A 12,325-nucleotide genomic window follows, 5' to 3' on the forward strand; every position below is an offset into this window, starting at 1 on the left:
GAAATAGGTGTGGGGGTATCCGGTTCCTGGTCCGATTTAATGAGACGACTTGGTGAAGGCTCCTCAGAGGTGGCACGATGCTGAGGTTTCTTCTTTGGGCTACTGTGCCAGTCCTGTTGCTGTCTGTATTGAGGCGGTGTGCTGGATGAAAGCGAATGAGGAGACTTGAAGGGATCAGCTAGCTTATCATAGGGCTCCTCAAGGTTGCCACGTTGCTACAGGAATTCTCGAAGTCGGCCCAAAATTTCTGACGATGTAACAGGGTCAACAGGATTAGCAGGGCTATCCGGGCACACTGAACGTCGGGACTTGAAAACAAAAGCAAATGTGTGGTTCTTTGCCTGGCAAAAACTAACAGTAAATATGCCAAGGACATGCAAAAAATACCATTCCACTAAGTAAAGTACCTACACCTACAACTAACCAATAATAGTGCACGTACCATAGTTCTTCCAATATTAACCGCTTCTCCTCCAGGATAGCCTCCTTGAATGAAGAGTCTGCCAGATCGACTACACTTTTCCAACGAACACTGTAAGATTCATGATGGCCATAAACTTATTGAACTAGTCAGTCACCAAGTCAATATTGATGCAGCTTATGTAAACAGAACACAAGCGAAAGGTTAGGTTCCCCTAGTTTCAACGCGGAATGTTGCCGATTTTCACTTATAAAATTTACGAAGAGCAGCATTTCGGTCCAAAGAGTACAAAATGTAGCCATCAGATGGCGTGGAAGTTTTGGAACTGGTAGAAACGTCGATATCTTCTAAGCACCAAACTTTCGGAATTGATGCCATGCCAAGCTGGGTTTCTTCGGTCAAGTAGCGCAGACTCAAGAGAATATCACAATTATTGCATCACATTAATCGTGCGAAAACGTCCAGTTGGATTACACGCCGGTCTGCTCTAACTCCAATCATCTTCATAGCCTCCTCTTTGGCTGATGCATTCTCTACGTGTTTCTTTTTAGCAGTCCACATTCCTGGCAACAAGTTTTTCAATTCGCGCAGTATTGCCAACCTTAGAGAACCCGCCACGATGTTTCTTGCTTTTGACCATTATGATCAAATTTCTTCAAACCGTTACTTAGGCAAAATGGTGAAGGAATATTGGTAATTTGCGATCAGCATGGACGTTCACTTGACTCGGCCCGAAATTAGATGTACTATTTTAAGATATAAATTCTTAAGGATTCATCTATTCGTGTTCGTGCTTGGCAAATTTGTATTGGTGCATTTTTGAAAGTAAGTTGGGATGGGCTTGATAGGTTATACCGTTTCATTTCCTTTCTGCTTCCTTACGAGTACTTGGTTGGCATGTTTGAGGAGTAGTTATGTTCATCGCTAAAAAATAAATGACCGTTGATTTTGGATTGTGTCTACACACATATCTCATTGTGGGGGATATAATTCAATTTTGGTGAATTACGTGAAATCTCGACTGCGGTATTTGTAAATGTATACTGGGTCACCTATGTTAACTTTTTTTTTCTTCAATTAATCAAGTTTGTAAGTAATGTTCCCTTCAAGGGATTATACCAATTGCCTTAAAATTTGGAAAATCATTAGTGGGTACATACCTTCACTAGCCTATTGATCCATGATCGATTTGATTTTGGTGGTGTTATAAATGTGAGTGTGCATTCTCTTTCAGAGACTGCAACACGTTAACTTCAGTTCAAGTACTTTGGCTCCTCAAGCAATTCCCATTTCATTTAACTCGGGTTTCTTGTTTCTTTTCTTTGTTTTACAGTAAATTGCTGGAAGCGGCGGAACAGAGCTCTCCTCCTATGTTATGGATTTCTTCATTAAAAATAAAATGGTTATGATTATTTTATGGGACAGTTGTACATTTCGGAAATCAGGAATTAAATAGGGATGGATAGTTGAATTTATGGAAATTTCATTCATTTTAAATAAATCGCTGTGTTATTTTGCCATGTTATACCTACATTAGCATCCCTGAACTAGTTGGCGGTTTATGTAACGCGTTTGAGAAATATCAGTGCCATCTTAACTCACCTCTCACGTCACACCTTCTGGGTGAGATGGAAAATCATCTATGCACTTAAAACGTTTTTACAACTGACTAAAACGATTAGTAAAATTGCGCTTGATTATAACGTATCATATTCGTTTCACTCTTTCACTGTATGTTATACAGACGGAAATTATTCTATTATTGTAAATTTGTTGCACGTTTCTACCTCAAAACAACACTCGTATTTTCCTAAATTTCTAAATTATTTATTAACAAGATATAGGATCTTTTAGTGTTGTGAAAATTATTAACAGCATATCTATAGTTTTGTGCCTTAGGACAAAATGGGACTATGTTTAAAAAGACCAGCAAACCTGTAAATGCATTATTTACAAATTGCTTTTCAGTCTGGGTGGTACGCACATTAGAATTGATTAACATTTGTAAGTAACTATTATAGCAAATTTGTAACATTGAAAATGATAATCATGCTCATTTACACTTCAAGGAAGTACTCCATTTCAACGTAAATTGCACGAAGAAACTTTACCTAAAGCCATTTTAACTATTATAAACATTATCATTAATCACAAATTAAAAGAAGTAGGTAGGTATAATCACCAATATTCCATGTAAATATTTCCCAGCGATTTAAATCCTTATTGGCACGCAATCAAAATAAATCAATTACGTGAACAAATTCCTTCTTGTATGGGATATCAAATTTAACGACCATTTAGAAAAAGTCATAAGAAAATCACGGATCGTTTCCTATACGTGCCAGTCTTAAATTTTGAAATGTACAGTACCCCTTCTATACGGCAGCCACACACGACGTAAATCTTGTAATTTAACTTTTCGAAGGCGACAAGGATGTCGATTTTGGATTGGATTCGACATTGATTAGTGGTATGTGTGAAAGAGAACCTTCTGATCATGATCACGCTGATGGATTTTGACAGATTTGCATAATTCGGTAATTGCATTGTAGGTTAATGATTGGTCAGGATAATGACGTAGACAAATTAATATTGGTGTTAGATTACGGATGTAGATATGGGTATTACTTAGGTCAATTAGGATAAATGAAATATTCGAAACGGTAATGAGGGAGGTGATGTAGTTGCTTGGTGAACTTGTACGTACCTTACCTTATCTGCGTTTGGTTTTAATGCATATATTTAAATAATTGAATTGAAAAGCGTGGTAATTAATAACATTTTAGATATGATTTATATCAAAATGCGAACTGTTTATGTTGTTAAGTAACGTTAAATTAATCATTGTCAGGGCAATTAATTTAAATTTGAAGTTATTTGAACAGCGCCGGTTTTTTGTGTATTTTCTCAGCTAATTCGAATAAATGTTTAACTTACATACCAAAATATTCACGTGATTTAATTTTTTCGTAATCGCAATGTTCACGATACACGTGCTGGTCCCATTTTAGTATTGAGCTTGTGCTTCTCTTCCCTTTTATAAACCAAATACAGCCAATTTACAGTAAGAATTGACGGCCATAACAAAACAACCCAAGATATAATAATAAGCTTATGGATTTATGCATTAGATGATTTTCAAAATGGTGGTGCTTCCGGAAATAACGTTAATTTTCGTTATTTTAAATAGAACCCCCTATTTTTTATTGCATTTTTGGATTCTACGTGAAATTTCAGTTCTTTTGATATCCACATATCGATATCTACAATTTATGGTTTTTAAGATATTTTGACTTTTGATTTAAAAAATAGCGGATCCAGGCGGTACCTTGAAAATTGATTACTGGAAAACGATTGTAGTTATGGCAACCGATTTCTACAAGGGCATAGAGAAAGAATAGACAACACATCTGATTAGCTGCAGTATTTATGATCACCCAGATAACCGGTCTGAAATTTGCAAATTTGGTAGTCCATTGTTAATTGCAATGTCAAGCGACAGCTTACTTTATCATATTTATCTACGTGTAAGCTAGTGACCTTGACGGTTTCTATCCTCGTTCTAAATTACCATTGAGCGGAGCTGAAATCATACAATATTAATTGTAACTCCTCTTCAAATCGAAGAGAGCTTTCAGATGCTGCACAGATATTTAAAATGGCTCTACGGGAACGACCACAAACGGCAAATTAGTTACAATATCTTGATTTCTTTATCGGCGCCTAAAACGATACTACAAATTAAAGCAATTACTTTTGCCTTCTATTTCTAATTCCTTGAAAATAAATAAATAGGCCCGGAACTACAATTTCTAGTAATGAAGCGCCCGTTTGGGTTCGTCCATGTGTTCAATAAAGCTGATATATTCCATCAATATTCGGTGTGGTCACTAATTCTGATATAATTCCTGTACGAAAACGGGTGCTTCGTTACAGTAGAGTGCAATGAATGTTTGAGATTGGAGAATTTGAATTAATGGAACTCGCAAGACCCTGCAAGCAGCTACGAAGAGGTCTGTGCGCTTGCGTGATTGCGAATATTTTCCGGTTGCGTTTGATCTGTTGAAAAAATTATAATTTAAAAAGGAGAAACCTTGGAGATAGGGAGACTTCGATCGCAGTAGCGTGCGAGTTTTTCTGTTCCACTTGCGATCCCGCAAATTCTATCGGGCGGTTTCAAGTTTCAAAAATCGTCCGCGCCAATTTTGAATTGTAAAGTGCCTGTGAGTCTGAATTGAAGTAGGGCCCTCGTGTACAAAATTGTGCGAAAGTAAAATACGTAACGCAGTTTTCGTGTTAACGATATTCCGAAAAAATACGATCCGTTTTAGTCCAGCGCGTACACAAATTCAACGATTATCACCACAAGGCACAAGGGATATTAACCCAGTTGTTACAAGTTGTTTATTTTTAAATCGCGAACGTATAAGTTAGTCTGGAACGGCACTAATTTCGAGGAAATTGTGATATAAACAAAACACCGCCATAAAACAGTTTCCGTTAAATAGGCAGAGACGCTTAAATCGTATTTCAAGCTTAACCTATTGTTTTCTTAAGATGTCAATACAATTGTACCAGCGAAGCTGGGTTTAAATGCGCTCGAGTTAGGTAAAAAGTCATTATCCAAAATTTTTCCATACAACGAAGGACAATTTCTCCAGGGCGAGTCACAAAAGTTCAATTGTATCACCCCAGTTTTCAATTTTTCTTGGAGGGAGTCCTTACAAGGGAGGGTAATACCGTTTGTAACTTAAAAGAAACTCCGGTTCCAGCAATATCTGTAAATAATTTTAATTTTTTTTCATTGTATAAACTATTGGTCGGTTATTTTTAAGAATTTGCAGCGGATGTTTGTTTAACGTAATCATATCCTTGAAGGTACCGATCTGTGGAAATTAATTGCATGGAACAGATCTGTATTTTCATTTAATTATTATAATTGGGTACATATAAAGGAATTTGTTTCTTTCATTAGTTGGGACTTTGTATTTCACTTAAGTGATAATATTTCTTTGCATGAATTCAAATTTTGTTTAACAATAAGGTGTTTATGAATCTCCTATCCAAAAAAGGCGAGGAGTTTGTAACGATTAGTTACGTTTAAAGGTTTCTAATTTCTAATTTTATTCTCTGCGACACTGCTACAAATTTTACAGTAACAATTAATTTTTTGTAATCAAATTATTAATACCACGGCTAGCTCAGTAATGGATAAATGTTCAATGACTCTTATCTTGCGGAAGGTTGGTTCTTCAACTCCAGTTATGATCTGAAAATTTGCACCAAAGGTGTGGCCAAGAATTCAATATACGCGATCGATACAATAGATTCTCTTCGATGGTTTGATTAAGATGTCTTTTTCCCTCCCGATTTTTACTTAAGTACTTGCCGAATCTCAAATACGAAATGATCCCAACGCAAACCAAACATTTACACTGTTTTTTATACCCACATAGAGAGAGCAAAAACACGGCCCCTCGGCAGTTTAGAATGCCCAAAGTCTCCAAAGTGTTGACATAAATTCTGATGACAGACTGTATCTCGAATACATCTCGCGAACAGTATCCCCGTGTAAGACGCAATGTTACAGGTGTATCCGAGATATCAGTCTGCGGCGACTGTATCCTCGTGTAAAAACGGCCTTAGAACCGGCAACACTGTAGCTTTTAGCCTTTATTTGCTTGGACACTCGTTCCTTATCTTGAACGTGTTTTATTTTTTGTTCTGTTCTCACCTGACATGAGCCTGGGTGACAACAAACCATTTTAACATGAGAACTCTTGCCTGGGCCGTAATTTGGGTTCGATTAAACACAACCTAGAACATTTATAGCAGAAACGCTTCTGCAACTGCGATACAGCAAAAACCTCCACCACCCAAAAAAACACGTTTAACGTCCAGTTCGCTTATTAAAAACATTCCTCCCTTTCCGTTTTCTTTCATTCCTCCTTCATTAATTTTCTGCACGTGATCGAGTAAATTAAACACCTGTGTTGACTACGGCGAAAAACATCTGCGATAACAGGTGCTTATCTTAAAAAATAGTTGACCTACGCAGCGATAACGCTCATATCGCAATGACCAGAGATAACATTAGACGCAAATCTATCTGAATAAACAAATTAACATTAATTTTGATACAAAACTGACCCTGAAATACAAAACAAAATTACAAAACGTTCGCATTGCGTAGTTTACACAACACCAGATCTTAAAGGCAACATTTTTAAATTGTGTGGAATATGGAAAATGCATGGTCTCCTCCTACTATACTAGGCTCCCCAACAACAAATACCGTATTGCAATTTCGAGTGGAATATAGGATAATAAAGGAGAGCGGGCTTAAATAATAATAAATAATTTGCCCTGTGCAGAGTACATGCATCGTTTTAAATTTGTAATATGTGGTTCCCAAGAACATCTATTACCACGCCAAGATATTTGATTGGAATAACTCGATCAATTTTTATACACTCGGTACACACAACTCTCTCTGTTAACAAACATACCTTGCATTAAAAATAAATATCTGAAGAGTAACTACGGTACCAGAGGATTATTAAAGAGATGTGTCATGTGCAAAGCATGTCAATTTGCCACGACATAGTTTATTAATGAAAACAAGAAACGAAATAGGGCCCAACGCAGAACCCTATCTCTCACTGTGGCTGGTACCCTTGATTATTAGAAGTATATAATCAATGCTGGTACACTATACTTACATTTTCAATACGTACAGATTGAATTCGGTTCATGAGGTAATTACGACACCAGTTCCATGCCACTCGCCTTATAAGTGTCTTGTAATCAACAGGATCAAAAGCTTTGGTAATATCAACAGAAATTCCAGATAGGAACAAATTATTATTGAACCCTTCAAATAAACCGTTGATTAAAGCATTTTGTGTATAGATTGGTCAGGCACAAACCGTAACTGATTGCTGGACTACTTGCCTATATGCTTCCTGAAAATTAGGAGTCTGTTTTTATTATATTTATTATTATGTAACAAGGAAATCGGTCTATAATTACCTACCTATTGCGGTCATAGAAATCAACTTTTGTATGCAAAGGGACAAAAATTGCCTTTTTCAGACAACGATGGAATAGAACACTCCGTTTTCAAGGCTTATTAAAAAGATTAAAATAGGAGAAATAGTTTCTCCCACAGATTTCTAAGCTAATTCAGTTATGCCATCATTGCCAGGTGAAACTATTGATGGTATTTAGTACTTTCCTAGTTTTGGTTACTTCCTTAAATTCGGAAATACACAGCTGAGCTCTAACGTAGGTAATGCTAATAGGCGCCAACATGTTTTTGCTATACTTTTTCATTAGGGTACATATACATATAGAAATAAGGGTAAATAAGGTATTAGAAAGCAAGACGAGACGCGAGCACACTACATCAAGCGAAAAGAAATCTAACAAAAGCTCTTTCCATTTTCTTCCACATACACAAATTTAAATTTGAAATAAAGATTTGTCCTTAGAATTGCAAATCCATTTTTCATATACATACATATTTTACCAAACGCCGATGGTTTTTCCTGAAATCTAATTGAACTGATATGCATCATCGTTACGATAGGGATACTACTACGGATTGGTTGGTAGGTATAATCGCTCTTAATTGATTGGTAGACACTATTATGTTACACACACACGACATATCTAATCCCTGATTTTATCATGCAACGTCAATGACAAGTTAATACCCCAATCGAGGGATTCATTTACCAGAACATAGTGAAGGATGGCTAACATTAGTATCAGCGACCCCCCGACTGCCCAGGGCTGTGTAGTCGGCTCTTTGTTTCACACCTCCGACCTGTTCCAACAGTTAATTAGTTTCAGCATCTAATTATCAAACCGAGTTTAGTTTTCTTGTATCTCATAAATTAAAGGTAGTATTCGAGTATCGACTATTAGGCTATTGTCGGCCATCCATCCTGCGGCCCCTTTAAAGCATTCAGTGTCGAAATCATTACTTAGGTGTAAACTTGGAAGGTAATTACCTGGTGCCTCTCTCTAATAATTCATTATGTAACATCTCGCGAAACGCCTGAAATAAATCTTGAAATGGCTCAGTTGATTTTAAATCTATTTTAAATGTACATTAATTTTCCTGAAACGAATTATACCTGCTTTCATTTTAAGAAATCAGAATAGCACTTCGCGCAAGTTATTAATTTTTTTCGCTCCCTATTTTCGGTCGATAGGTAGTGTAGTATTTTAATTGGTACACTATTTTCTGTTATTTGTACCATATATGATCAATGATTATCTAAGTCGACGTGACGTAAGAGATGACAATTTGTTAAACAATTTGGCCCTCTCCGTGATGAAATTTGTTTAAACAATGTTACGTTTTTCGTGCAAATCTCAAAAACCGTCCACCCTACGGAAAGAGGTAGGTAATTTAAATTTCACAGAATATCTTTTCGACCTGGTACATACATTACCTATTGTCCTATTCATTCAATAATAGGCGCTAAAAAGCGATGTTTAAAGTTTTTCTAAAAAGTATTGCTTTTTCTACTGACCATTCGTAGATACAAAACTCAAACAACTCGTATCTAACGGAATGCTACGTTAAACATTGTGTAGTACTAATAATATTCCTGGCAATCTCCGATTCTGGATTACGATAGTAACGTGGAGAAAGTTTACACATACTTCGTCCTCCCATTCGGACCCTTTGTACTACTTCCTAAACTACCTACTAAAGCGGTGGAAAGCAGTATAAACATCCCAGTGTCCAAAACTACTACGTGAAGTCTACCGGAGAGCAGACCGGTGGAAATTCGAATCGAGACAAAAACAGCTCCATTTGGCTATGGCCAGTGAGTGCTGCAATTACAACAGTAATTTTTTGATTACTTACATTTGATTGCGAAATATAGTATATTGTTTACCAAGGACGAGAAGTAGGTTTTCGCATGACAAGTCGGAAGTGTTACGTACGAGGCGCCTTTAGGCCGGAAATTCGGCCGAGCAGGACCAATGATAGACTATCAAGCAGTTTTATTCTTCTAGCTGGTGTTTTAAAATTTCGATGATCATGTCGATAGGGGTATCGGGATTCGGAGGTTCTTGTTGACGGTGGCAAGTTTTCGGAAGGACAAGTTCACGGGAAAAAATTAAAAAGGCTGGTCGATTCTTGCACTGAGGAATTCATAGCCATCATGAAATGAGGTAAAAACCTATCCCTACTTCGGTAATTTTCTTCGCAAAAGTGCGCAATCATGGTCGGTTGGCACGTTCTACGGGATTAGCTTGCGGAGGATACGGCGGCGTGAAACTATCATACTGGGCCCCATTATCGGAAAGTGTGTTTTATGAAGGACGTATCCGCAGAGTTGTTCTATAATTTAAAAAAATCCTTTGCTTCTTAATCAGATCGGATTAGTTAAGCATTATATAGATCGAATATGACCCTGTTAATCTTGCACTTTGTATGCTAACCTGCACTTATAATGAGGAGAAGTACTTGATTTATTTATCATAACAAAGTATTTACCATCTCTTCTTTCTCTGAAAATTTGGACGTTTTTGAGGTATCACCTCTAAACCCTACTAGAAAAGGGAAAAGTTTTAATTCCTTTCATTGGATGATATCTAGCATACCAGGAATTAATTCCCACCACTACTCAATTTTGTGCTAATTTTATTTTGCGATTTGGCGTTTAATCAATAAAAACTTAATTTTGAGCTTGGGCAACTGATACCAGCAACAAAGAAGTATATGTGGGCGGGAATGCCTATTTATAAATGGGTTTCGGATTGCGATATAGGTAAAACCAAGATAGGTAATTAAATTAACGCAAATGGCATAACTTAAAAACAAACATGTTAACCACGAGGAATTCTATGAAAATAACTTTACCTAAATAGGATACAGTCACCGTCTCATTCGCGTAAAAACGCGTAGACAATTAGTTTAATAGTTATTTACATAATAAGTCATGAAAGTTGTCGTTTACATGACGCGGAGGCTTATTGAAAAGTACGAGGACGCGCAGCGTCCGAGTATCTCTTTAATGCCTCCAAGTCAGGTGGACTCACTTTCATGACATATTATGTATAAAATTTTACCTGAAACCGCAACATGTAGATAAATTTTCCAAATTAAATAATTCATACCTATGTGCGAAATTTTGATACCTAATCACGCATGCTAAAATCACTTTATTTAATTGTTTCCATAGAAATTTCAAAATAATTAAAACAATCAGTGTCATTTTTAATGCAATTTGCAGTTTAAGCTTTGTACTTTTCAACTACAGAGTCTTTATAACTAGGTACAAGAGCAGGTATCAGTGAAGAAGAGTACCTACGAGAGACGTTGTTATAATGTAGCCAAAGCAGCGGCCGCCGTAGTGCACTATTCGCTCCCTACAAAGTCAAGAAAGAGGTACGAAAAGGCGTACAAACCTTTTAATGACTGGCGCAAAACTAAAGTAATCACATATTCCATTAATTGTTAGAAATTAAAAAACCATTGTCCTTTGTGTAGGTATATTAATATTTAAAAATATCCACATAGTCTGCATTATAATTATTCAATCGTTGATTGAATAACTTACTCAATGAACGACCTAATTGTTATTTAGGACTGTAATGGGAGTCAGGCAAAAATATTACAGTACTAGTCAGGTAAAGATCAACTTTCAAATGTCAAAATAGCCCTGAAATTTAGATTTTCTTGACGGTTTCAGGTAAACAATTTTAGCGTGATGATCCTGGAATTTTCCAATCCAAATCAGAATTTTTTGCAAAAATCGACCTGTCATTCCAACGACAAAAGCAAAAGTGATATCATCTCAATGCCAGTGGTACCAACTTCTCCTAACACACTAAGACCGCATTAAGTCAGCTACACAAACCAAGAGTAGGTCCATTCAACGGAAAGTTACAACCGAGATACGTGACCTTTGTTAATAGCCTAATACAATTAAAGAGATTGGACGCCATGCGTTCCTTTATAGTCATGCCTTTGAAATGCCTTCAAAAAAATTATCTTTAGAACAACTATTTCGCCTGTCCCTGTATACATTCCCACTTGCTATGTACACTACAAGTGTGTAGAGGTTGCCTTTATTCATATCTAGGCAGATTACCTAAAAAGTCGCCTCCTATATACCTATAGTTGGAAGAAAACATATTTGGGATTAACACATTGTAGTGGTGTTAGTGGAACGGGACTGGTACTTTTTAAACTTTTTTTATTTTATCATAATTGCAATTCAATATAGTCTTCTTCAACATAGTTTCCTTGAGAAGCCACACAGCGTTAGAGACGATTCTTCACAGCAGTGCTGGAACTCACATTTTGAAATAATCTTCAACTGGTCGGTTACCACCCTTAGAACGGTTTCCAATGTCCCAAATAACATATTTTGAGAGAAAAAAAAGTCAATAGGTTATTATCAAACACGCAACTTTTGCCACCAGTTAATGACACGTTCTAAGAAATGGGAGTCTTCTCAATCGAAACCAAAAAATTAAAACAGTTTTCTTTTCTCATGACCTTTTGCTTTTGTGAACGATTTTTTGAAACCATTTTTATAAAGGACTGCAAAAACTGAGAAAAAAGATTATGGACAGCCACATGACCCTACAGAGTTCAAACTTGTAGGTACTGTACGCGTATGACAGGGTTATTTACCGTATACCTCCAAGTTTGGCACGTCCAAAGTTGCCATAGCAACCATTATAGGACCAGTCTCACTACTTAATTTGCATATTATCCTCGCCATTAGAGATTGCCGGTACGTCATAGTTCACAATCGTATGGTTTAATATGAAAAATATGAGTCAAATTACTTCCGTAATAATGCCAACTTGATTAGCAAATATACTCCGAGATGGCGACAGCTGTCATTTATTGGATGTTTATTT

Source organism: Photinus pyralis, unplaced genomic scaffold (assembly GCF_008802855.1).
Source record: "Photinus pyralis isolate 1611_PpyrPB1 unplaced genomic scaffold, Ppyr1.3 Ppyr1.4_LG5, whole genome shotgun sequence".
In the NCBI taxonomy this organism is placed as follows: domain Eukaryota; kingdom Metazoa; phylum Arthropoda; class Insecta; order Coleoptera; family Lampyridae; genus Photinus; species Photinus pyralis.